Source organism: Bos mutus, chromosome 11 (genome assembly GCF_027580195.1).
Source record: "Bos mutus isolate GX-2022 chromosome 11, NWIPB_WYAK_1.1, whole genome shotgun sequence".
In the NCBI taxonomy this organism is placed as follows: domain Eukaryota; kingdom Metazoa; phylum Chordata; class Mammalia; order Artiodactyla; family Bovidae; genus Bos; species Bos mutus.
In genome coordinates this window covers 62613297-62636230 of record NC_091627.1, presented here as the reverse complement: position 1 = coordinate 62636230, position 22934 = coordinate 62613297, and the positions used below count along the sequence as shown (strand labels likewise).

Below are 22934 nucleotides of genomic sequence, written 5' to 3'. Positions count from 1 at the left end.
ATTTTTTAAAATTTTCAGTCAGCTCATAAAGTACCCACTGATTGAGATTTTTCACCTTTCCAATTTGCTTCAAACGCTGAACAACCACAGAAGTGCCAACATTGAGTTCTTTGGGAACTTCTCATAAGAGGATCAGCTTCAATAATCTTCATTGTCAACTTCCGATGGCCAGCCACTATGCTCCTTATCTTCAAGGCTCTTGTCTCCTTTGAAAACTTCTTGAACCACCGCTACAGTGTATGTTTGTTAGCAGTTCCTGGGCCAAATGTATCATTGATATTGCAAGTTGTCTCTGCTTCTTTAAGATCCATTTTGAACTCAAGTAAGAAAATCTCTCAAATTTGCTTTTTTGTCTAACATAATTTCCCTAATCTAAAATAAATGTAAAATAAACAGCAAGTAATAAGTAATAAGCAAGTAATAAGTCACTAGCAAAAAAACATAAAATGAGAAATGCACATTAAAATGATATATAACCACATTTATTTAAGAATGTAACCCAATATCAAACAGCAAATTTCAATAATGCAAAACCACAATTATTTTTGCACCAACCTAAATATCTATCACATGACTAGCATCGTTTCAGTGGGAAGTTATGAGCTGAATTTAAATGTCACCTAGTTAATGACTATCCATGGGCCTTAACAGAAATTTTATTAGTTTTCCAGGGAATGTAAAGGTAAAAGTGAAAAGGTGGATTTTTAAAAAAAGAAGAAAAAAAGGAAGCAAGAAACAAAGAGAAAGAAATTGTCTTGCATCCTGTAATATTTTAAATAATATTTTAAACACTGTTCAATATTAAACAAGATTATTTAAACAATCTTACTTTTGTTAAGATTAATAAATATGAAAAGACTATAGGGTAGAACATTTTAAAAAATTCTCAGCTTCCTGATTTTCCTAATGTGACATCATTAATGGTGACTGCTGTCGTATAAAATCCCCACTGACAGACATTGATGTCTGTCTGCACATCCATTAGCCTCTCATAAGCTCATGAGGATGACAGGGGACGAGATGGTTGGATGGCATCACTGATGCAATGGACATGAGTTTGACCAAGCTCTGGGAGATGGTGAAAAACAGGGAAGTCTGGTGTGTAGCAGTCCATGGGGTTGCAAAGAGTTGGACAGGATTGAGTGACTGAACAACAAAAGTCATGAACAACAAAAGTTTTGTCTTTCCTTTACATGTTTCTGTTACTGTCTTGCTCTGACTCTTAGAGATCATTTACTACTTCTGAAATTATAAGTGCTTGATGTATGAATGATTCTTGTAAATAGCAGTGTCATAAGAGAAAGGACAAGAATTCTGATTTCAATCATTTGTACTTTCTTAGGACAGAACAAGATTTCCTACTCTTCAGCATGTGTTGATGACCTCACATGCTCAAGACTGAGATAAGTCCAGGGATTTTTGTTAGTTTGGTGTTATCTTAATATGCTTCAGTCATGAGAGAGATTTTTATATTTTCCTTTTCTTGATGGCTTCTGGTGATCATCCATTACTAAACAGAGCACCTTACTGTTTGCCTCATCTGTTAGGATCTAGGCTTTGTCTCTGCCTTTCCTAAAGAAGGGCTTCTTAATCCTGACCGTACATTTTAATTACCTGCAGAGGTTAAAAAAATGGGCTCCACCCCTAGAGATTCTGATTCAACTGGTTTGGAGCCCAGCTTGAAATTTTAAAATATTCTCCAGCTCTCTGCTCCTGCCCATTCGACAGATAGCCACAACTTCCGTGCTGTGTCAGCCTCATCCCTGAGACAAGATGGTGAAGGTCAAAATGAATGGATTCGGCCGCATCGGGCGCCTGGTCACCAGGGCTGCTTTTAATTCTGGCAATGTGGACATCATCACCATCAATGACCCCTTCATTGACCTTCACTACATGGTCTACATGTTCCAGTACGATTCCACCCACGGCAAGTTCCACAGCACAGTCAAGGCGGAAAATGGGAAGCTCGTCATCAATAGAAAGGCCATCACCATCTTCCAGTAGTGAGATCCTGCCAACATCAAGTGGGGTGATGCTGGTGCTGAGTACATGGTGGAGTCCACTGGGGTCTTCACTACCATGGAGAAGGCGGGGGCTCACTTGAAGGGTGGCGCCAAGAGGGTCATCATCTCTGCACCTTCTGCCAATGCCCCCATGTTTGTGATGGGCGTGAACCACAAGAAGTATAATAACATCCTCAAGATTGTCAGCAATGCCTCCTGCACCATCAACTGCTTGGCCCGCTTGGCTAAGGTCATCCATAACCACTTCGGCATTGTGGAGGGACTCATGACCACTGTCCATGCCATCACTGGCACCCAGAAGACTGTGGATGCCCTCCCTGGGAAGCTGTGGCATGATGGCCGAGGGGCTGCCCAGAACATCATCCCTGCTTCTGCTGGCACTGGCAAGGTCATTGGCACGGTCATCCCTGAGCTCAATGGGAAGCTCACTGGCATGGCCTTCTGTGTCCCCACCCCCAACGTGTCAGTTGTGGATCTGACCTGCCGCCTGGAGAAACCTGCCAAGTATGATGAGATCAAGAAGGTGGTGAAGCAGGTGTCAGAGGGCCCCCCTCAAGGGCATTCTAGGCTACGCTGAGGACCAGGTTGTCACCTGCAACTTCAGCAGCGACACTCACTCTTCTACCTTCGATGCTAGGGCTGGCATTGTCCTCAACGACCACTTTGTCAAGCTCATTTCCTGGTACCACAATGAATTTGACTACAGCAACAGGATGGTGGACCTCATGGTCCACATGGCCTCCAAGGAGTAAGGTCCCCAGCCCCCCAGCCCCAGCAGGAGCACGAGAGGAAGAGAGAGCTCCTCAGCTGCTGGGGAGACCTTGCCCCACCTTGATCCTCCATCACACTAAGAATCTCCCGACCTCCACACGGTTTCCATCCCCAAGGCCCTGAGGAAGGGGAGGGGCTTAGGGAGACCTGCCTTGTCCTGTACCATCAATAAAAGTACCCTATACCCCCCAAAATAAATAAATAATAAAATATTCTCCAGGTTAATAGTTGAGTATAACATGCCTCTGATGTCTAGGAAAATTCTTTGTGAAGGCAGGTAGTGTCCAGGAAATGCCAGATAAATTGAACCACATTGGTAAATAGGCTACAGAGGCCAGATGATTTTGAGTGAGGACGTTTGGACCTATTTCACTGCAAGCATAGTGCAGTATCTTACCTACATCATTTGGGGGTAAAATCATAGGGGCCTGAAGGTCTCACCTTAGTTTCATTGTCCCCCTTTGGGTGCTGTGCCTTAATTTCCTCATCAGTAAAATGGAAATAACCAAAGTTTGAGGTCATATTTTTGTTTGAGGCAAAACCCAGAATCAGTAAAGGTTCACCACAATGAGCTTTGTGTAAAATCATCAAATTGCAGTCATGCAAACACAGATGAGAGTTTGGGAAGTGGAAGCAGCAAAAATGTGTCTGGGGTCCTTGTTTAAGTTGATTGACAGGGCTCCACAATGATGTGGACTTGGAATCTCCTACTAAATCCTAGCATCATGACATTAGTGGTGCTGAAGAAATGCTACAGCCTCCACTGACTGAGAGTTAAAACTACCATTTCTCTTTTGCGTTAAAAAAAGGGGGGCTCTGAGGACTGTGTTAAGTCACTTCAGTCATATCTGACTCTTTGCAACTCTATGGACTATAGCCTGCCAGGCTCCTCTATTCATGGGATTCTCTAGGCAAGAATACTGGAGTGCGTTGCCATTTCTTTCTCCTGAGGATCTTCCCAACTCAGGTATTGAACCCTCATTTCTTTTTTTTTTTAATTGGAGGCTAATTACTTTACAATATTGTATTGGTTTTGCCATACATTGACATGAATCCGCCATGGGTGTACATGTGTTCCCCATCCTGAACCCTCCTCCCTCCTCCCTCCCCATTCCATCCCTCTGGGTCATCCCAGGGCACCAGCCCCGGGCACCAGCCCCGGGCACCCTGTATCATGCATTGAACCTGGACTGGTGATTTATTTCACATATGATAATATACATGTTTCAATGCCATTCTCCCATATCATCCCACCCTCTCCCTCTCCCACAGAGTCCAAAAGACTGTTCTATACATCTGTGTCTCTTTTGCTGTCTCGCATACAGGGTTATGGTTACCATCTTTCTAAATTCTATATATATGCGTTATTATACTGTATTGGTGTTTTTCTTTCTGGCTTACTTCACTCTGTATAATAGGTTCCAGTTTCATCCACCTCATTAGAACTGATTCAAATGTATTCTGTTTAATGGCTGAGTAATACTCCATTGTGTATATGTACCACAGCTTTCTTATCCATTTATCTGCTGATGGACATCTAGGTTGCTTCCATGTCCTGGCTATTATAAGCAGTGCTGTGATGAACATTGGGGTACACGTGTCTCTTTCAGTTCTGGTTTCCTTGGTGTGTATGCCCAGCAGTGGGATTGCTGGGTCATATGGCAGTTCTATTTCCAGTTTTTTAAGGAATCTCCACACTGTTCTCCATAGTGGCTGTACTAGTTTGCATTCCCACCAACAGTGTAAGTGGGTTCCCTTTTCTCCATACCCTCTTCAGCATTTATTGCTTGTAGACTTTTGGAATGCAGCCATTCTGACTGGCGTGAGATGGTACCTCATTGTGGTTTTGATTTGCATTTCTCTGATAATGAGTGATGTTGAGCATCTTCCCATGTGTTTATTAGCCATCTGGATGTCTTCTTTGGAGAAATGTCTGTTTAGTTCTTTGGCCCATTTTTTTGCTTGGGTCGTTTATTTTTCTGGAATTGAGCTGTAGGAGTTGCTTGTATATTTTTGAGATTAATTATTTGTAAGTTGCTTCATTTGCTATTATTTTCTCCCATTCTGAAGGCTGTCTTTTCACCTTGCTTATAGTTTCCTTTGTTGTGTAGAAGCTTTTAAGTTTAATTAGGTCCCATTTGTTTATTTTTGCTTTTATTTCCAATATTTTGGGAGGTGGGTCATAGAGGATCCTGCTGTGATGTATGTCGGAGAGTGTTTTGCCTATGTTCTCCTCTAGGAGTTTTATAGTTTCTGGTCTCATGTTTAGATCTTTAATCCATTTTGAGTTTATCTTTGTGTATGGTGTTAGAAAGTGTTCTAGTTTCATTCTTACAAGTGGTTGACTAGTTTTCCCAGCACCACTTGTTAAAGAGATTGTCTTTGAACCATCATTTCTTATGTCTCCTGCATTGGCAGGCATGTTCTTTACCACTAGCACCACCGGGATGCCCATGGGACTGGACCTCTTCCATGAGCCAAGATGTCCTGCTGCTAACCAGGACACCAGTGTGCAGGATGGTGGAGCCCTGCTCTTACCAACAGCACCTTGGGAGCCTAGCATACTCTGCAGGGAGGCCCAAGCTTTTGACACTCACATCAGCAAGAGTGCTTACAATAAGAGTTTAGTTCACAGCTCTGGGCCTGGACCCATGCATGAAGTAATTACTTCAGATTCTGGTTTCCCAGGATGAACACTTTTCCTCTTCTACTTCCCCACCCCTGCCTATAACTGGAGCCACAGGCCATGTCTGTGCGTATGGACTCCCTCCTGCTTCTGCTCCTACCTGGCTCATCCTATGGCTCTCAACCCCAGATTGTGTTCCTGTTTAACTCAGCCTTAATGCCAGTCCAGCAGTCCTATAACCAGGGGAGTAGCTTCATAAGATAGCCACTGAGTATCCGCCATGGTCTAGGATAGGAACTTAATAGCCCCTCCTCACGTTCAGTCTAAAGTCTTAAATTGTACAGAATGCCAGATGGCACTAGTGGTAAAGAACCCACCTGCCATTGCAGGAGACATAAGAGACACAGGTTCGATCCCTGGATTGGGAAGATCCGCTGGAGGAGGGCATGACAACCCACTCCAGTATTCTTGCCTGGAGAATCCCATGGACAGAGGAGCCTGATCAGCTACAGTCCATGGGGTCACAAAGAGTTGGACACATCTGAAGTAACTAACCATGCATGCACAGACATGGAAAATAGAAGATTCCCTCTTTTATGATAGTTGTGCTATTAATGATGTACTGAACCCTCTCATCTTGGGATAAATCTCCCCAATATGTTTGGTTTCTCATCATAGTCTGTAGTTTCTCTCTCCTCATCTCAGGTTATGGAGGATCAAGCCATGCATTGCTTGCTTGCTTGCTAAGTCGCTTCAGCCATGTCTGACTCTTTGCGACCCTATGGACTGTAACCTACCAGGCTCCTCTGTCCATGGGATTCTCCAGGCAAGAATACTGGAGTGGGTTGCCATGCCCTCCTCTAGGAGATCTTCCTGACCCAAGGATTGAACCTGTACCTGTTATGTCTCCTGCATTGTAGGTGGATTCTTAACTGCTGAGCCACAGAGGAAGCCCCACGCCATGCATAGTGTCTTGGTAGACAGGCAATCAAGGACAACTTATTTTACTTATGGGAAAAAGGGGGACAGAGAGTTTTGATGAAGTATAACTGTGACAAGTGAATGGGATCTGAAATAAGAACTCTTGTTTCTATCAAAATGGTGGTGTGGGGGTAAAAGGGTGGTGATCAATGTGAACAATGATGGTGGTCAAGTGTACCACTTGAGAAACTTGGATTGCAGGGACAAACAAATCTTCATTTAATGACATCTCAGTTTTCTCACTTATAAAACATGAAAACAAGAGTACTTAACATGTCAGGATGCTGTAAGGGTTAGGAAAAATATATGTGAAAAGAACTGTGGCAGGGTTTGGCTTTGGTAAGTAAGCAAGACAGTAAGTTCAAACAGGTGCAAGCTTTGAAGAGTCCCTTTCCAAGGCTTAACCATACAGTCCAGAGATCTCTTGAGATAGCTGCTGGGAGCATCAGTTCCTATGGGGCCCTGGAGCAGTCACTCCAAACCCCTTCCCTCAGGTTGGTCTCTATGGAAGCATGCTCTTTGGAGAGTGACCCCTAAGACCCCCAAGAGGGCTCTCTGGCCATATATGCCCAGTTGCACAACCAGAGGCAGGGGCTGCCCTGGATGCTGCCCTAGGGGCTGCCCTCATCCCTTTATATCTATGATTCCTGAAACTAATTGTGCTGTAGAAGTTCAACAGTATCTTCTTCCTTATAACAAAATGAGGTTATCCTAAGCAGAGCATTTAGCTCAATGCCTGGTGTGTACTAAGCATTCAACAAAGGTTTTATTTTTGTTGTTTTTTAGTTGCTAAGTTGTGTCTGACTCTGCGACCCCATGGACTGTAGTTCACAAGGCTCCTCTTTCCATGGGACTTCCCAGGCAAGAATATTGGAGTGGGTTGCCTCTTCTTTCTCCAGGGGATCTTCCCCACCCAGGGACTGAATCCGCATCTCCTGCATTGGCCAGTGGATTCTTTACTGCTGAGCCACCAGGAAATAGTTTTAAATCCTAAGCTAGGTTTATGGGTCAAAGGGCTTCCAGATTCCAGAGTCCTTCCTCTAGATTAGGAAGCAAGTGAATATGCTCTGGGTTAGGGCCAATTCATGGAAAGTCTATGCCACCATTATGAATGATATTTATTTATTCATGTATTTATTTATACATTTAGTACACATTTACTGAGCATCACTTATGTGTGTTGCCCTTGCTCAGCACATAATTTTCTGATCTCTGGTGCTTATGAATGGCAGTTGCACACAGAGTGTTTTATCAGGAAAACCCACCTCTGAACATCACTTTCCCATTTGCCTGCTGATAAAGCTAGCAAGTTAGAAAGAGCTCTGATCACGGCACCTTTCAAGCCAAGGTATGAAATCTAGAGTTAGTCATCTGTGTGTTTTACAGATAAGAAACTGAAGCCTGAGAGGCCTGAGGCCCCAAGTTTGGAACAGTACTTCAGAGGCCATCTGAGGCTAGAATCTGATTCCCTGATTAGTTTAGGAAACAAGGGCGCTTTCCAGCAGACCGGTTGCCTCTGTACAAGGGTGAGATAATTGGTCTTTACATTGTCATTTACACATAGGTGTTCTTTTCTTTCTGAAGAGGTGCCCTTCAAGGTTAAATGAAGTAGCATTTGAATAAGTCTAGAACAGTGCTTTTTAACTCTGACTGTATTAGATCATCTGAAAAGCATTTTTAAAACACTGATTTTGGATCTCCAACACAGACCAACTAAATAAACATTTGTGGGAGCAGGGGTCTGGGGGCCTCATATTGGTTTTTAAAGCTCTCCAGGTGTTTCTAATTAAAAAGCTCCACAGTCTAATATCCAGTCACTCTTATACACAGTCAGTGGTCTAGAGATTAGTGCTTCTGAAATTCTAATGCACATTTGAATTATCTGGGATCTTGTTAAAACTCAGATTCTGATTCAGTAGGTCAAATGGGGCTGCAAAGTTCCCATTTGCAACAAACTCTCAGTTCATGTTAATAATGCCAGTCCCCAGATCACACTTGAAATCACATCCCCAGAAGGTGCTCTGGATTCTGGTCATCCACTGGTCACCAGTTTGTCCAGCCAGAAGCCTGGAAATTGCCTCTTTACTTCACACACTCATCTGTACCCTATCAGCTCTTGGTCACTAGTTCTTGTCAATGCCAGCCCACTGTTCTCTGTAGCTTGTCAACTTAAAGGCACAATGTGAGAGTTGCAAGTTTTATGTTCAGTAAAAGGAGGACTGCAGCCAGGAGACAGCAACACATAGCTCTGAGAAACTGCTCCAAAGAGGCAGAGGGGGAAAGGTCAGTATATACGATTTTTTTGTGAACAGGGAATATGTCAATCAAACACATTATTTTTCCAGAAGGTTTCTATTAGTCTTGTGAAGCCTTCTCTAGTCCTGAGGAACAGTGTCACCATGAAGGATTTTAGTGTTCTAGATAGGAGAAGATGCAAGAATTGGCTCATAAAAATCAGGTCCTGAGAATACCTAACTATCTGAAAACCTTTCCTGTCAGTTTTCCTGGGGCACAGATTGCCTCATTTCTGCTCCTCACCCTGAACTCCTTCAGGGGATGCTGAAAGTCAGCAGCAACAAATGACTTAATCCTTGTAGAGGCAAATGGCAAGCACCCATGTATGTGTGTTTGTGTGTGTGTGCTTAGTCAGTCATGTCTAACTCTTTGTGACCCCCAAAGACTGTAGTCCACCAGGCTCCTCTGTCCATGGGATTATCCAGGCAAAAATACTGGAGTAGGTTGCCATTTTCTTCTCCAGGGGATCTTCCCAACCCAGGAATTGAACCTGCATCTCTTGAGTCTTCTGCATTGGTAGGTGCATTCTTTAGCACTAGTGCCACCTGGGAAGCCCAAACACCCATGGCAAGTGCCAATCTGTAGTTGACAAGTTCTTAATTCTTTCTTGGTAGACTGGTCACCATTCTCTTTCACATTCATCTACCGTCACTCCCCATCCTGGCTGTGTTCTCTGATAAACCACCTCCTGATGGGGGTTTTCCATTCCTTCTTAGCTCTGTGTATGCCTTTTTTACTCTGTAGAAAGCTCTTCCAGGACTTGACCTATCTTGTAAGAGACCACAGAATCCCTGGGCCTCTATCTGCACTAGACACATATTACAATTGTCCAGGAACAACATGCCCTACTGGTTCTTTTCTAAGTTCCTAGAGCCCAGCTTAGCACTTATCAGGCTCTTAAATAAAACAGTCCTTGAATTTAAGAAAGAAAATCCCAAATTTGAATGAGCAAAACCAAACAAAGATATCAAATACTCTCCTCATCAAAATGAACATTCTTTCTAGATTATGCATTAGGGTTTAAACATCATCATTGGGGGTGAAAAAGTAGCTTAATAGGGGCTCAGGTATGTCCCTGGTGGTTCAGTGATTCAGATTCTGGGCTTCCACGGCCGGGGGCACAGGTTGGATATCAAAGGGAACTAAGATCAGAAAAAAGGACCCCCCCCACCTGCAAAAAAAAAAAAAAAAAAAGAGCTCAAAGCAAGCGAGAGGACAGAAAGGAGAGGATGGGATGCTGGAAGCAGCTTGGAGGTCAGCTTTTAAATCTGGGCTGGTCCCAGCAACGGCGAGCCTCATAGCTCAGTTGGTAAAGAATCTGCCTGCAATGCAGGAGACTCCGGTTGGATTCCTAGGTCAGGAAGATCCCCTGGGGAAGGGATAGGTTACCCACTCCAGGATTCTGGCCTGGAGAGTTCCATGGACTGTACAGTTCATGGGGTCGCAAAGAGTCGGACACGACTGAGTGACCTTCACATTCTTTTTCTTTCCTCCCAGCAGGGGAAAAGGGAAGAACTCTGGGGCAGGGTGGGGACAGCCCACGGAGAACCTTTCAGGGCCCTGGGGACTGTTAGAAGTGCGCGCAGTAGGCAAGAGTTTCGAAGCTTGAACTAACTTGCTGCGGAGGGAGGCGCCGCGAGCCGCAGCCATTCAGGTTTCAGGTCTTTCCAGCGCCCTTACGGGTAGCTGGTTTGGGGAAGGGGAGGGGAAGGGAGGGCAGGTCCAGAGCAAAGTGGGTGGAGTGGAGGGGGGCAGACTGAAGGAAATGAGACAACCTTTTCCTCCCACAGAATCGTGGTCCTGCTGCGTCTGCTGGGGTTACCACCGCCGCCCGTGATCGCCCAGGCCGGGACCCCGTGCCCACAGGTCTCCACTGGGGTTCCTTTCCGAATCGCCAGTGCCAGCCCAAACCTTGGCCACAGCTTTGTTGCGTCCTCCTCTTAGTGATCGGCTCCTGGTCCCCCGGCTCCGCCCCCAGCACCCGGAGCCAGGACCCCGGAAGTGCGCGTTGGCGGCTCGGGCGAAGGTAAGCGTTGCGGTTGAGCGCGCTCAGGGTGTAGGGGCGCCTGGCATCCCCAGGGGGGCCGTGGCCTGCCCTGAACACCCCTGCTTCGGAAACACGTAGAGCACTTCTGACCTGAGAGGGCTGCTTTGTTCCTGACCCCCTGCCCAGGTGTTGTAGCCTGGGTACCCCCAAGGAACTTTGCTTACGGGAGCTTGTTTTCTCTCTCTTCTCACTTTCCTGTTGCTTCCTACCCCGCATCCCTGCTTCTTTTTCTGGATCCAAGAACTCTCCGCTCCTTGCCTATGCAGCCTGGCTTCGGAGAGCGAGTTCTTGTCTAATCTCTGCGCCTCTCTCCTCCGCCTCCGGGACCAGGGGCTTAGTTCCCAGCCGGCGACAGTGACTGGCTTTGACCTCGGACTTGCCAGACGCAGCCCTGTCCGAAATTTCCTTGGCTCTAGTTGATCTCGTTTTGTTGTTCAGTGGCTCAGTCGTGTCCGACTCTTTGCGACCCCGGGGACTGCAGCACGCCAGGCTTCCCTGTCCCTGACCTTCACCATCTCCCAGAGCTTGCTCAAACTCATGTCCACTAAGTCAGTGATGCCATCCAACCATCTCGTTCTCTTTTGTCCCCTTCTCCTCCTTCCTTCAATGTTTCCCAGCATCAGGGTCTTTTCCAATGAGTTGGCTCTTCCCATTAGGTGGCCAAAGTATTGGAGCTTCAGCCTCAGTTCTTCCAATGAATATTCTGGGTTGATTTCCTTTAGGATTGACTGGTTTGATCTCCTTGCAGTCCAGAAGAGCCTTCTCCAACACCACAGTTCAAAAACATCATTTCTTCCTGCTCAGCCTTCTTTATGGTCCGACTCTCACATTCATACATGACTACTGGAAAAACCATAGCTTTGTTTTATGAATGTTTTAAGCCAGCTTTTTCACTCTCCTCTGTCACCCTCATCAAGAGGCTCTTTAGTTCCTCTTCGCTTTCTGCCATAAGGGAGGTGTCATCTGCATATCTGACATTTACCAGACTCCTTTCCAGGAACTCAGTCTGCTGCATGCTTTTGGTGGCCCCTGAAATCAAGGTGAAAAGGTAGTTGGTGGTCCCAAAATCCTTAGAGGGGATGTTCTGCTCACGGAGAGAAGTGTAGTCAGCTTCTTGCAGTTCTGACTGGGTTTCCCAAGGATTAGGGTGTGGGGGTGGGGATGAGCACTGAATATGGGATTCACTGAATATGTGAGGGTGGAGGTAAGGAGGCTGATTTGGAAGGAGAGGGGAGGAAACCATTTTGTGTTAGCTTGCCATTTGCTCTTATTAACTACCTGAGTTCTCACATCAAGCCTCTGAGTAGGGACTCCTATCCCTATTTTACAAAAGGGCAAAGTGAGATGCACAGAGGGTGAGTAATGCTGCCAAGGCTATGCAGATGGGAAGGGATCCAGTCAGGATTTGGGAATCAGCAGGTTTGTACCAAGCATCCCCACATCCTGCCCTAGAAATAGTTCCTCTATCCAGTTTGAGCAGAATACCAACACCTATCCCTGGGTCATACTACATGGGACCAGGCTTTTTACTTTTTGAGCAAATACATCTTGATTCTATTCAAATCCAAATGATTTATTTAGTACCTACTATCCTCACAATTCAGTGGAAAGCACTAAAGTTTCAACTTGAAACCTCACTCTTGTATCTTCTGCCTGTCATCCAGTCTGTCATCAAATATGTAATTCTTCCCCAGAAGAATGACTTGAGTCTCTCTCCCCAAAAGACTGTTCGGCTTGTTGCCTAACCTAAACCCTAGAGTGGGACCACTAGCATTTAAATCCTGCATGGGGCCTTTCTGCAGTTTTCTGTGTCTGAAAAGTAGGGATGGGAGGATTTAAAACAGAGACTGTCAACCAGGGTTTCGGTTTTGTCTCCCAAATGGTATCTGGCAATGTCTGGAAACATTTTTGGCTCTTAACATGGAAGTGTTAGTGTCCTTCCATCCCCAGATGACAGAAGAGATGAGAATCTGCACGTGTTTTACGAGTACCGAGGTAGATCCTGTGCATATTAAAATTTGAGATTCACTGTCTCACAGAATAAAATCTAACCTCAGACATTGGCCTACATGCCTGTTCACATTGGCCTCAATTTACCTTCCCAAATTCATCTCATGACACTTCCTGTATGCACTTTCTATTCCACCCAACTTCCTATTCTTTTGGTATTCTAGGTCTTGACTTTTTGGAACATCCATCTTTCTCCATGGCTGGCAAATTCCTCATTATTCTTTGGGACCAGATCTCAAGTCCTGTGGTGGGTGAAGCAAAATTCAGCCCCTACAGGTGGTTTGGTTTTATCCCTCCCTGCTACCCCATCCCCAGCCATCATCTCCCATTTTTTCTTTTAATGTATCTCTCTTGTAGAGTTTACTGTGCTTTATAGGGATCTCTTGTTCATCCCCTGACTGGTCTACCTGGAACCTAGCACAGTTCTGTCCTCATGCTGGTGGTTAAACTTGCAAGCTTTGGAATTAGGCTGCCTGCATTCAAATTCTAGTTCTGCCACTTTGTGACCTTCAGACATTGACTCAGTCTCTCAAAACCTTATTAACAAGAAGAAATAGTCTGCCTTCTCTGCAGATGAGTGTTATTAACTAGTGGGATAATAATTGTTCATATTAGCACTGAGTGCCAGGACAGGGTTCAATTTTAGCATTTTATATTTTTACTAATTTAATTTTTATGAGGACCCTATTAAGTTAGTACTGCTGCTGCTACTGCTGCTAAGTCGCTTTAGTCATGTCCAACTCTGTGCGATCCCATAGACGGCAGCCCACCAAGCTCCCCCGTCCCTGGGATTCTCCAGGCAAGAACACTGGAGTGGGTTGCCGTTTCCTTCTCCAACGCATGAAAGTGAAAAGTGAAAGTGAAGTCGCTCAGTCGTGTCTAACTAGTATTACCCTATTTTCCAGGCAAAGAAATGGTGTCCCGGGAAGCTAAGCAGTTTGCCCAAAGTCACACAGCTAATGTAGGCCAGGATTCACAAGACATCTGGATTGTAAAACACATTCTGGTAAAGGGCTTAAACCACATATAGTACGTGCTATATAAACATGAGCTGGATTTGTTGTGTACGTTGATAACAGCCAAAGTCTATTGGGTTTTTCAACTGCTCCACCTTGTGATCTAAGACTGTGCCTTTCTTCTTACAATTCCTGTTCCTTTCCTCTCCATCTTGCCCCTAACCCAGTCTCAGAGGGACAAGACATTGGGGTCAGTCTCCTGTCACAGTTCTAGGTCAGCACCAATGAACTTGCTAAATGGAGCCTTTTGTGAGCCAGGTCAGGGTCAGAACAGCATTCACTCTTTGAGTACGGCCCCATGGAATCAGCACACTTGCTGGAGGTGAGAGGTGCCGAGGACGAGTTAGGAGCTACCTGACTCCAGCTTCTAAGCATTTTGTGTTTTGCATTGTGTATAGCACATCAGTATTGTGTTAAATCAATCAGTGAATGTGGGATGAATGGATGAATGGCACTAGGTGGATCTCCTGCCTATACTTGTGATTCAGAGTATGCTTTTTCTCCAAGTGTTATATAGTAAAGATAAAACTTGTTAAGATAATTGAATGACTTGCACAGAGTTTTTGAGAACCACATTTGGAACCTGTCACTGACCACTTATATGAGTTATGTGTGACCCTGCATACTAGGTTACAGCTGATCACTTTGTTAACTTGAGATCCTTTTCCCTGAATGTAGCCCTGCCTTGAAAGCTGAAAGCTGTACCCCTTCCTTGCTGGTCCATTGGCCACCTGCTGTATAGGCCAGACTGTCTTACACAAATACCTGCACATTTGTGCACTCTGGCTTCTTTCACAGGTGACGCAGACAGTTGTGGTCTCCCTGAGTTTGCTTGTTTTGGCAGGTTGTCCCTCAGACTTTAGTGGAGTGAGGTTGCCTGGTATGTGCAAGGCTTTGAGGTTTTGTTAGGAGGTCACAGAAATACTCTAGTAAGGCTGCTTTTGAGGATGGAGCAGGGTGAGAACTTCCCTGTCCATCGATGTGTTACAGACCACTCAGATTCCTTGTAGCACTTCAGACCGGACTCTTACTGCCTTTGGTGGTAATGCCTCTGGCATTATCCCCTTTCCTGGGTCACCAGATGACTGATCTGAAAAATATTTCCCTCAAGGGCTAATGACTGGAGTAAAAGGCTCAAGATTTTGGGAGCATCACTTGTATTTTCACTGAGGCATTTATCTAGAAGATTAACTAGCCCAGGAGGGGAATGTCAGGCCCAGCACTATGTTTCCAGGCCTCTGATGTCAAGCTTGGCTGCCGTCTTAGGTAGTACCTCTTAACCTCTTCTACCTCTCAAGTAGGAGCTTGCTGGGTTTGTGGGGACTGGTAATCATGAGCGTGACAGGTAGAAAGCTGTATGTACCTGGTACATAGCTAAAGAAGGGCCTGACAGATGCAGAGGTATGTGGTGACTGGAGGACAAGAGATGGGTCTGGGAGATGGCTCTGACTTTCCAGCAGTCCAGGAATCTGTTTCTGTATGTTGGGAGATAGTGGAGTGGGCTCAGGTAAGCTGAGCTCTTTGAATGGTGGCTCTCCCTTCTGTTTATGGGAGTGGAACCAGAGTCCAGGGGGAGGGACAGTGTGTCCAGTAAGCAAAGAAACCAGAGTCACAAGGTTGTGCTCAGTGGTTGTAGGTTTGTTTCTTTGTTTGTTTGTTTTTTCCTTCAAAGCCCTGGCTAATAAACTGTGCAGATGCCTCTTCCTGAGTCTGGACTTTTGAACATTACCTTTAGAGAAGCCAAAAGTCTGTCTGAATTGAAAAGTAATTGCTAAGTTTCTCTGGACTTAGGGAGGAAGAAAGCAAGAGAGAGAGAGACAAGAGAAAGAGCTAGGGCACTCTCTATCAGGTCTGTTTTTTATAAAATCCAGCATGTGACCTAGCAGATCACTGTCATGGCTGATACATTTGCTGGGAATCATGTTCACAGTTGCAGTCCTTTTCTTTGATCCAAAAATGTTTTGTCAAAACACACCTCAGGGGCTAGGTGCATATGTTTGCTGATTGGACAACTGATATAAGTGCTTCTATAGGTCATTCCCAGATTTCACTAGTTTATTTACCACTTAGTGACACGCCTTTCCCCACAGCATGTAAGAGATACTTCAGATCAGATCAGTCGCTCAGTCATGTCCCACTCTTTGTGACCCCATGAATCCCAGCACGCCAGGCCTCCCTGTCCATCACCAACTCCCAGAGTTCACTGAGACTCATGTCCATCGAGTCAATGATGCCATCCAGCCATCTCATCCTCTGTCGTCCCCTTCTCCTCCTGCCCCCAATCCCTCCCAGCATCAGAGTCTTTTCCAATGAGTCAACTCTTCGCATGAGGTGGCCAAAGTACTGGAGCTTCAGCTTTAGCATCATTCCTTCCAAAGAAATCCCAGGGCTGATCTCCTTCAGAACAGACTGGTTGGATCTTCTCGCAGTCCAAGGGACTCTCAAGAGTCTTCTCCAACACCACAGTTCAAAAGCATCAATTCTTCGGCAATCAGCCTTCTTCACAGTCCAACTCTCACATCCATACATGACCACAGGAAAAACCATAGCCTTGACTAGACGAACCTTTGTTGGCAAAGTAATGTCTCTTCTTTTCAATATGCTATCTAGGTTGGTCATAACTTTCCTTCCAAGGAGTAAGCGTATTTTAATTTCATGGCTGCAGTCACCATCTGTAGTGATTTTGGAGCCCCCCAAAATAAAGTCTGACACTGTTTCCACTGTTTCCCCATCTATTTCCCATGAAGTGATGGGACCGGATGCCATGATCTTCGTTTTCTGAATGTTGAACTTTAAGCCAACTTTTTCATTCTCCACTTTCACTTTCATCAAGAGGCTTTTGAGTTCCTCTTCACTTTCTGCCATAAGGGTGGTGTCATCTGCATATCTGAAGTCATTGATATTTCTCCCAGCAATCTTGATTCCACCTTGTGCTTCTTCCAGCCCAGCATTTCCCATGATGTACTCTGCATATAAGTTAAACAAGCAGGGTGACAATATACTGCCTTGACGTACTCCTTTTCCTATTTGGAACCAGTCTGTTGTTCCATGTCCAGTTCTAACTGTTGCTTCCTGACCTGCATACAAATTTCTCAAGAGGCAGATCAGGTGGTCTGGTATTCCCATCTCTTTCAGAATTTTCCACAGTTTATTGTGATCCACACAGTCAAAGGCTTTGGCATAGTCAATAAAGCAGAAATAGATGTTTTTCTGGAACTCTCTTGCTTTTTCCATGAGCCAGCGGATGTTGGCAATTTGATCTCTGGTTCCTCTGCCTTTTCTAAAACCAGCTTGAACATCAGGAAGTTCACGGTTCACATATTGCTGAAACCTGGCTTGGAGAATTTTGAGCATTACTTTACTAGCGTGTGAGATGAGTGCAATTGTGTGGTAGTTTGAGCATTCTTTGGCATTGCCTTTCTTTGGGATTGGAATGAAAACTGATCTTTTCCAGTCCTGTGGCCACTGCTGAGTTTTCCAAATTTGCTGGCATATTGAGTGCAGCACTTTCACAGCATCATCTTTCAGGATTTGAAATAGTTCAACTGGAATTCCATCACCTCCACTAGCTTTACTCATAATGATTCTTTCTAAGGCCCACTTGACTTCACATTCCAGGATGTCTGGCTCTAGGTGAGTGATCACACCATTGTGATTATCTGGGTCATGAAGATCTTTTTTGTACAGTTCTTCTGTGTATTCTTGCCATCTCTTCTTAATATCTTCTGCTTCTGTTAGGTCCATACTATTTCTGTCCTTTATCGAGCCCATCTTTGCATGAAATGTTCCTTTGGTATCTCTAATTTTCTTGAAGATATCTCTAGTCTTTCCCATTCTATTGTTTTCCTCTGCATTGATCGCTGAAGAAGGCTTTCTTATCTCTTCTTGCTATTCTTTGGAACTCTGCATTCAGATGCTTGTATCTTTCCTTTTCTCCTTTGCTTTTCGCTTCTCTTCTTTTCACAGCTATTTGTAAGGCCTCCCCAGACAGCCATTTTGCTTTTTTGCATTTCTTTTCCATGGGAATGGTCTTGATCCCTGTCTCCTGTACAATGTCACGGACCTCATTCCATAGTTCATCAGGCACTCTATCTATCCGATCTAGGCCCTTACATCTATTTCTCACTTCCACTGTATAATCATAAGGGATTTGATTTAGGTCATACCTGAATGGTCTAGTGGTTTTCCCTACTTTCTTCAATTTAAGTCTGAATTTGGCAATAAGGAGTTCATGGTCTGAGCCACAGTCAGCTCCTGGTCTTGTTTTTGCTGACTGTATAGAGCTTCTCCATCTTTGGCTGCAAAGAATATAATCAATCTGATTTCGGTGTTGACCATCTGGTGATGTCCATGTATTGAGTCTTCTCTTGTGTTGCTGGAAAAGGGTGTTTGTTATGACCAGTGCATTTTCTTGGCAAAACTCTATTAGTCTTTGCCCTGCTTCATTCCGTATTCCAAGGCCAAATTTGCCTGTCACTCCAGGTGCCTCCCGACCTCCTACTTTTGCATTCCAGTCCCCTATAATGAAAAGGACATCTTTTTTGGGTGGTAGTTCTAAAAGGTCTTGTAGGTCTTCATAGAACCGTTCAACTTCAGCTTCTTCAGCGTTCCTGGTTGGGGCATAGACTTGGATTACTGTGATATTGAATGGTTTGCCCTGGAAATGAACAGAGATCATTCTGTCGTTTTTGAGATTGCATCCAAATACTGCATTTTGGACTCTTTTGTTGACCATGATGGCTACTCCATTTCTTCTGAGGGATTCCTGCCCGCAGTAGTAGATATAATGGTCATCTGAGTTAAATTCACCCATTCCAGTCCATTTCAGTTCTCTGATTCCTAGAATGTTGACATTTACTCTTGCCATCTCCTGTTTGACCACTTCCAATTTGCCTTGATTCATGGACCTGACATTCCAGGTTCCTATGCAATATTGCTCTTTACAGCATCAGACCTTGCTTCTATCACCAGTCACATCCACAGCTGGGTGTTGTTTTTGCTTTGGCTCCATCCCTTCATTCTTTCTGGAGTTATTTCTCCACTGATCTCCAGTAGCATATTGGGCACCTACTGACCTGGGGAGTTTCTCTTTCAGTATCCTATCATTTTGCCTTTTTGTACTGTTCATGGGGTTCTCAAGGCAAGAATCCTGAAGTGGTTTGCCATTCCCTTCTCCAGTGGACCACATTTTGTCAGATCTCTCCACCATGACCCGCCCATCTTGGGTTGCCCCACGGGCATGGCTTAGTTTCATTGAGTAAGACAAGGCTGTTGTCCTAGTGTGATTAGATTGACTAGTTTTCTGTGAGTATGGTTTCAGTGTGTTTGCTCTCTGATGCCCTCTTGCAACACCTACCGTCTTACTTGGGTTTCTCTTACCTTTGTGTGGGGTATCTCTTCACGGCTGCTCCAGCAAAGTGCAGCCGATGCTACCTACCTTGGACGAGGGGTATCTCCTAACCGCTGCCCCTTCTGACCTTGAACGTGAAATAGCTCCTCTAGGCCCTCCTGCGCCGGCGCAGCCACCGCTCCTGCCTCTTGAGAAATCGAGGGTTTTAATGTCCGCCGCTCCAAATCTTTGTTGTGATGAGACAGAACCAAGGAGCATACACTCGCCTGACAAACCCATGTGCTGGGGCTCAAACCCAGCCAAAACCCATAGTACCATCACAGAAAGAATTCAGTGAGAGACAAAGTGATAAGTAAGAAGTAGATTTATTCAGAATCAGAGAGAAGTACACTCCAAAGATAGAGTGTGGGCCATCGCAGAGGGCGAGTGATACTCAAGTGAGTGATAAACAATAAACAAATGCACTAGCATGAAAGTCACATCTTCAACCTCAGTATGTTCATGCCCTGAATGGGGAGATAGACAGGAAAACCAGCACAGCACATGGAGTAGTTCTGCGACAGAGAAAATACAGATGCAGAGGAAGACTCAGTCTAGCCAGGGGTCAGGGAATGGAGGCCAAGGGAAAGGAAGTCTCTTTGTGGAACATTCTTCCTCCATGGAAAGTGGTCCCATAGGCGGTTCCTAGTGGTCAGTTGCAATACGAGCACCTGGGAGTTGGTGCCAGAACCCGTGTTAAAGGGTTTATATCCCTTCATTGTGTTGATCCTTATAACTATCCTCTGAGGCCAATATTAGAGGAGGAATCAGAATCCCACCCTTAGCTAAAAGGCAGATCTGGCATTGGATCCAGGCCCCTGGACTCTGAGCCCTTCACCATTGCTCCAGACAGTGTCAGGATGGTCATATTATCATCAAAGCCAATTCGAAAACCTAATTTTCAAAAAAGAAAGTACAGGTGTGTGGGTTCTTGTTGTCTGGGTGGGAGTAGCCCTTTCCTCTACGTTCTTCCCCCTTTCCCTCTCCCTTGCCTGATATCTGAGGCCTTGACTTGTGAGAACTTAGAAGCAGTTAGACGCTCTTTGCTCTGGGGATCAGTGCCTCTTTTTTCTACCTCTTACCTCCACTTTCATCACCTAGGCATCTTGCACTTTTTTCTCCAAGGTGAGAGGAGGTGGAAATGCTGCTCTGTAGACAAGTAACCATAGAGTTTTGAATAAAAGAAAGCTTTCTTTAAAAAAAAAAAAAACACAAAATCCTGCTGTAGTTTAAGCCTTTCCACTTTGCCCTGTTCCCTCCTGCCTGTGTCACTTGGATGGTTAATAGTAGGAGGAAAATGACTTCAGGGGGCCTTGTTTCTACACAGGGACCCTTGATCAAAAGGGCTGCCAAAACTTGCCTTGCCCTAAGGACCTACACAAATCACAAATAAGGCTGACTTGTCTTTTTGCTTGCTCATATTGGCAAGACAGGCCACAGCAGCCCATGATAAAGGGCTATAAGGGCCTCTTATTGGAAGACACAGGCACTGTTTTCCTTAAGTGCCTATCCTGTGTTCCACTAGGCTGAGCAACCTTTGATGTTAGTTTCCTTCCCTGCTGGAGTACACTTTGAGGACCTCATGAAAATACGGAAAACAATGACTTGGACATATTAGAGTCTGGAAAAGACACTCATGAAAGTGAAGAGCGTGCCTGTAGATAGCCGTGTATGCTCACAGAGATAGCTTGGTGGCCTTGGTTTGTCTGCTTAGCTCAAACTGTCAGTGTTTGGGTTTCCCAGGTGGCTCAGTGGTAAAGAACCTGCCTGCCAACTCGAGTTCAGTCCCGTGGGTTGGGAAGATTCCCTGGAGAAGGAAGTGGCAACCTACTCCAGTATTCTTGCCTGAAGAATCCCATGGACAGAGGAGTCTGACAGGCTACAGTCCACAGGGTCACAAGAGTTGGACCCAACTGAGCACACATGCTGCACGCCAGCGTTTACAGACACCCTCACGTCCCAGACATCGTTCCAGGCCCTGGGGTTGTAGACATGGACAAGATGTTCTTCCTGCCCGCCAGGCTTCTTTGCCCATGGAATTTTCCAGGCAAGAATACTGGAGTGGAGTGCCATTTCTTACTCCAGGGGATTTTCTCAACCCAGGAATTGAAACTGTGTCTCTTGCATCTCCTGCACTGGCAGCTGGATTCTTTACCACTAGCCCAGTGTGGGAAGCCCCAATGTAGCGTTACATTATTACATTTCTATCCTGTATCGTAGTAGCATTGCTACATTACTGTCTTGTAGTATTACTATGCTATGCATCTCTCTCATTAAAGTAATCTCTGAAAGCAAGATATGTGTGCTTGTGCATGCTGACTTACTAAGTCATGTCTGACTCTTTACATCCCTATGGAATGCAGTCCACCAGGCTCCTCTGTCCATGGGATTTCCCAGTCAAGAATACTAGAGTGGGTTTCCATTTCCTTCTTCAGGGGATCTTCCCAACCCAGGGATCAGACCTGCATCTTCTGCGTTGGCAGGCAAATTCTTTACCACTGCACCACTGAGGAAGCCTGAAACATGTCTTACTGATTCCTAAATCACTAGAGCCCACCCTGAGTCCTTGCATTTTGGTAGGTGTTCAATCAATGACTGCTGCAACCACTCAAAAATTCAGTGCTAGAGGTAATCACTAGCACTTTGGGCATCCAGAGGAGGACCAGCTAAACTCAACTTGGACAGCAGCTGGGTCCAAGAGCATCTAAGAGGCTGAAGGGGAGGCGTCTAGGCTTACAGAAGGGCATCACTGGCAGAGGAATCAGAGCGAAATACAGCATGACTAAATGAGCAGGCATGGTGTGCTCTAGGAACAAAAGAGAGATAGGTGTGGCTGGAGGGAGGGAGGCAGGTCTCTAAATGGGCGAAGTGGCACACCAGGAAAGCCTTGTTACAGAATTGGAATTTTATTCTGAAGACACTGGGGAACTACTGTAGGATTTCACACAGGAGAGACTAGATCAGAGTTTCATTGTAAAAACAGACCCCTCAGTCAGTAGATATTGGAAAGGAATAAGACACGTGGCAGGAAGACCAGGTAGGGCACCACTGCAGTTTAGAGAGTAGAAAAGGCCCAGGGTTTGGAGTCAGACAGACCTCAGTCTACATACCAGTCTCAAATCTTTGTGTAACTTAGGCTATTATTAAGTGCCTCTGAGCTTCTGTTTTTCTCATCTGAAAACAGGGATGGATGATCCTCTCCATCAAGGATAGATGGCTCTCAAGACTATGGATGATGAAGTATGTAAAGTGTCTGCTACAGTAATCGATCAACATTTGGCATGTGAAAATGGTGGTGAATATTAGTTTTTAATATTATTGTTATTAATCCAGGTGGAAAATAAAATGAGTTTCTAAGACCCTAGTAATAGGAGCGGAGAATTGGGCTCAACTCAGGACGTATTTTGGCAATAAAGTTGACACAATTTGGTGACTCATCCATGCTGTGGAGTTTGAGGGTGGGGGCAAGCGTCTAGGATGACTGGGATTTTAACTTGAGCAGCAAGAGTAAGGACAGTGGGGCCATTCATTAGGAGAGTTACAGAGGAGGAGCATTTGCAGAAAAAGATGATGAGCTCAATTTCAGACAAACTGAACTTGAAGCATTTTAGGGAGAGTTAAGGACTTCCCAGGTGGCTCAGTGGCAAAGAATTCACCTATCAATGCAGGTCACAGAGTACTGGGCTGGGCTCCATCTGTTATACACCAGCTTCCTGGTAGTTGTGTTTTTTGCATGTGTTGTGCATAGTCGCTCAGTCGTGTCTGACTCTTTGTG

General features: G+C 45.1%; 1 protein-coding gene and 1 pseudogene across 2 annotated transcripts in view; both read left to right on the top strand.

Moving 5' to 3' along the window:
* Nucleotides 1-1760: 1760 nt before the first annotated feature.
* Nucleotides 1761-2812, top strand: LOC102284007 (glyceraldehyde-3-phosphate dehydrogenase pseudogene; annotated as a pseudogene).
* Nucleotides 2813-10444: 7632 nt separating this feature from the next.
* EVA1A (eva-1 homolog A, regulator of programmed cell death) overlaps nucleotides 10445-22934 on the top strand; it is an 86775-nt gene continuing 74285 nt past the window's right edge. The window contains exons 1-2 of one of the 2 annotated variants that reach the window (XM_070380159.1): nucleotides 10445-10723; nucleotides 22344-22399. The gene's annotated coding sequence lies outside the window, so the exon portion shown is untranslated. The remainder of the gene's footprint in view (nucleotides 10724-22343; nucleotides 22400-22934) is intronic. The other variant, XM_070380158.1, reaches the window with a different exon arrangement.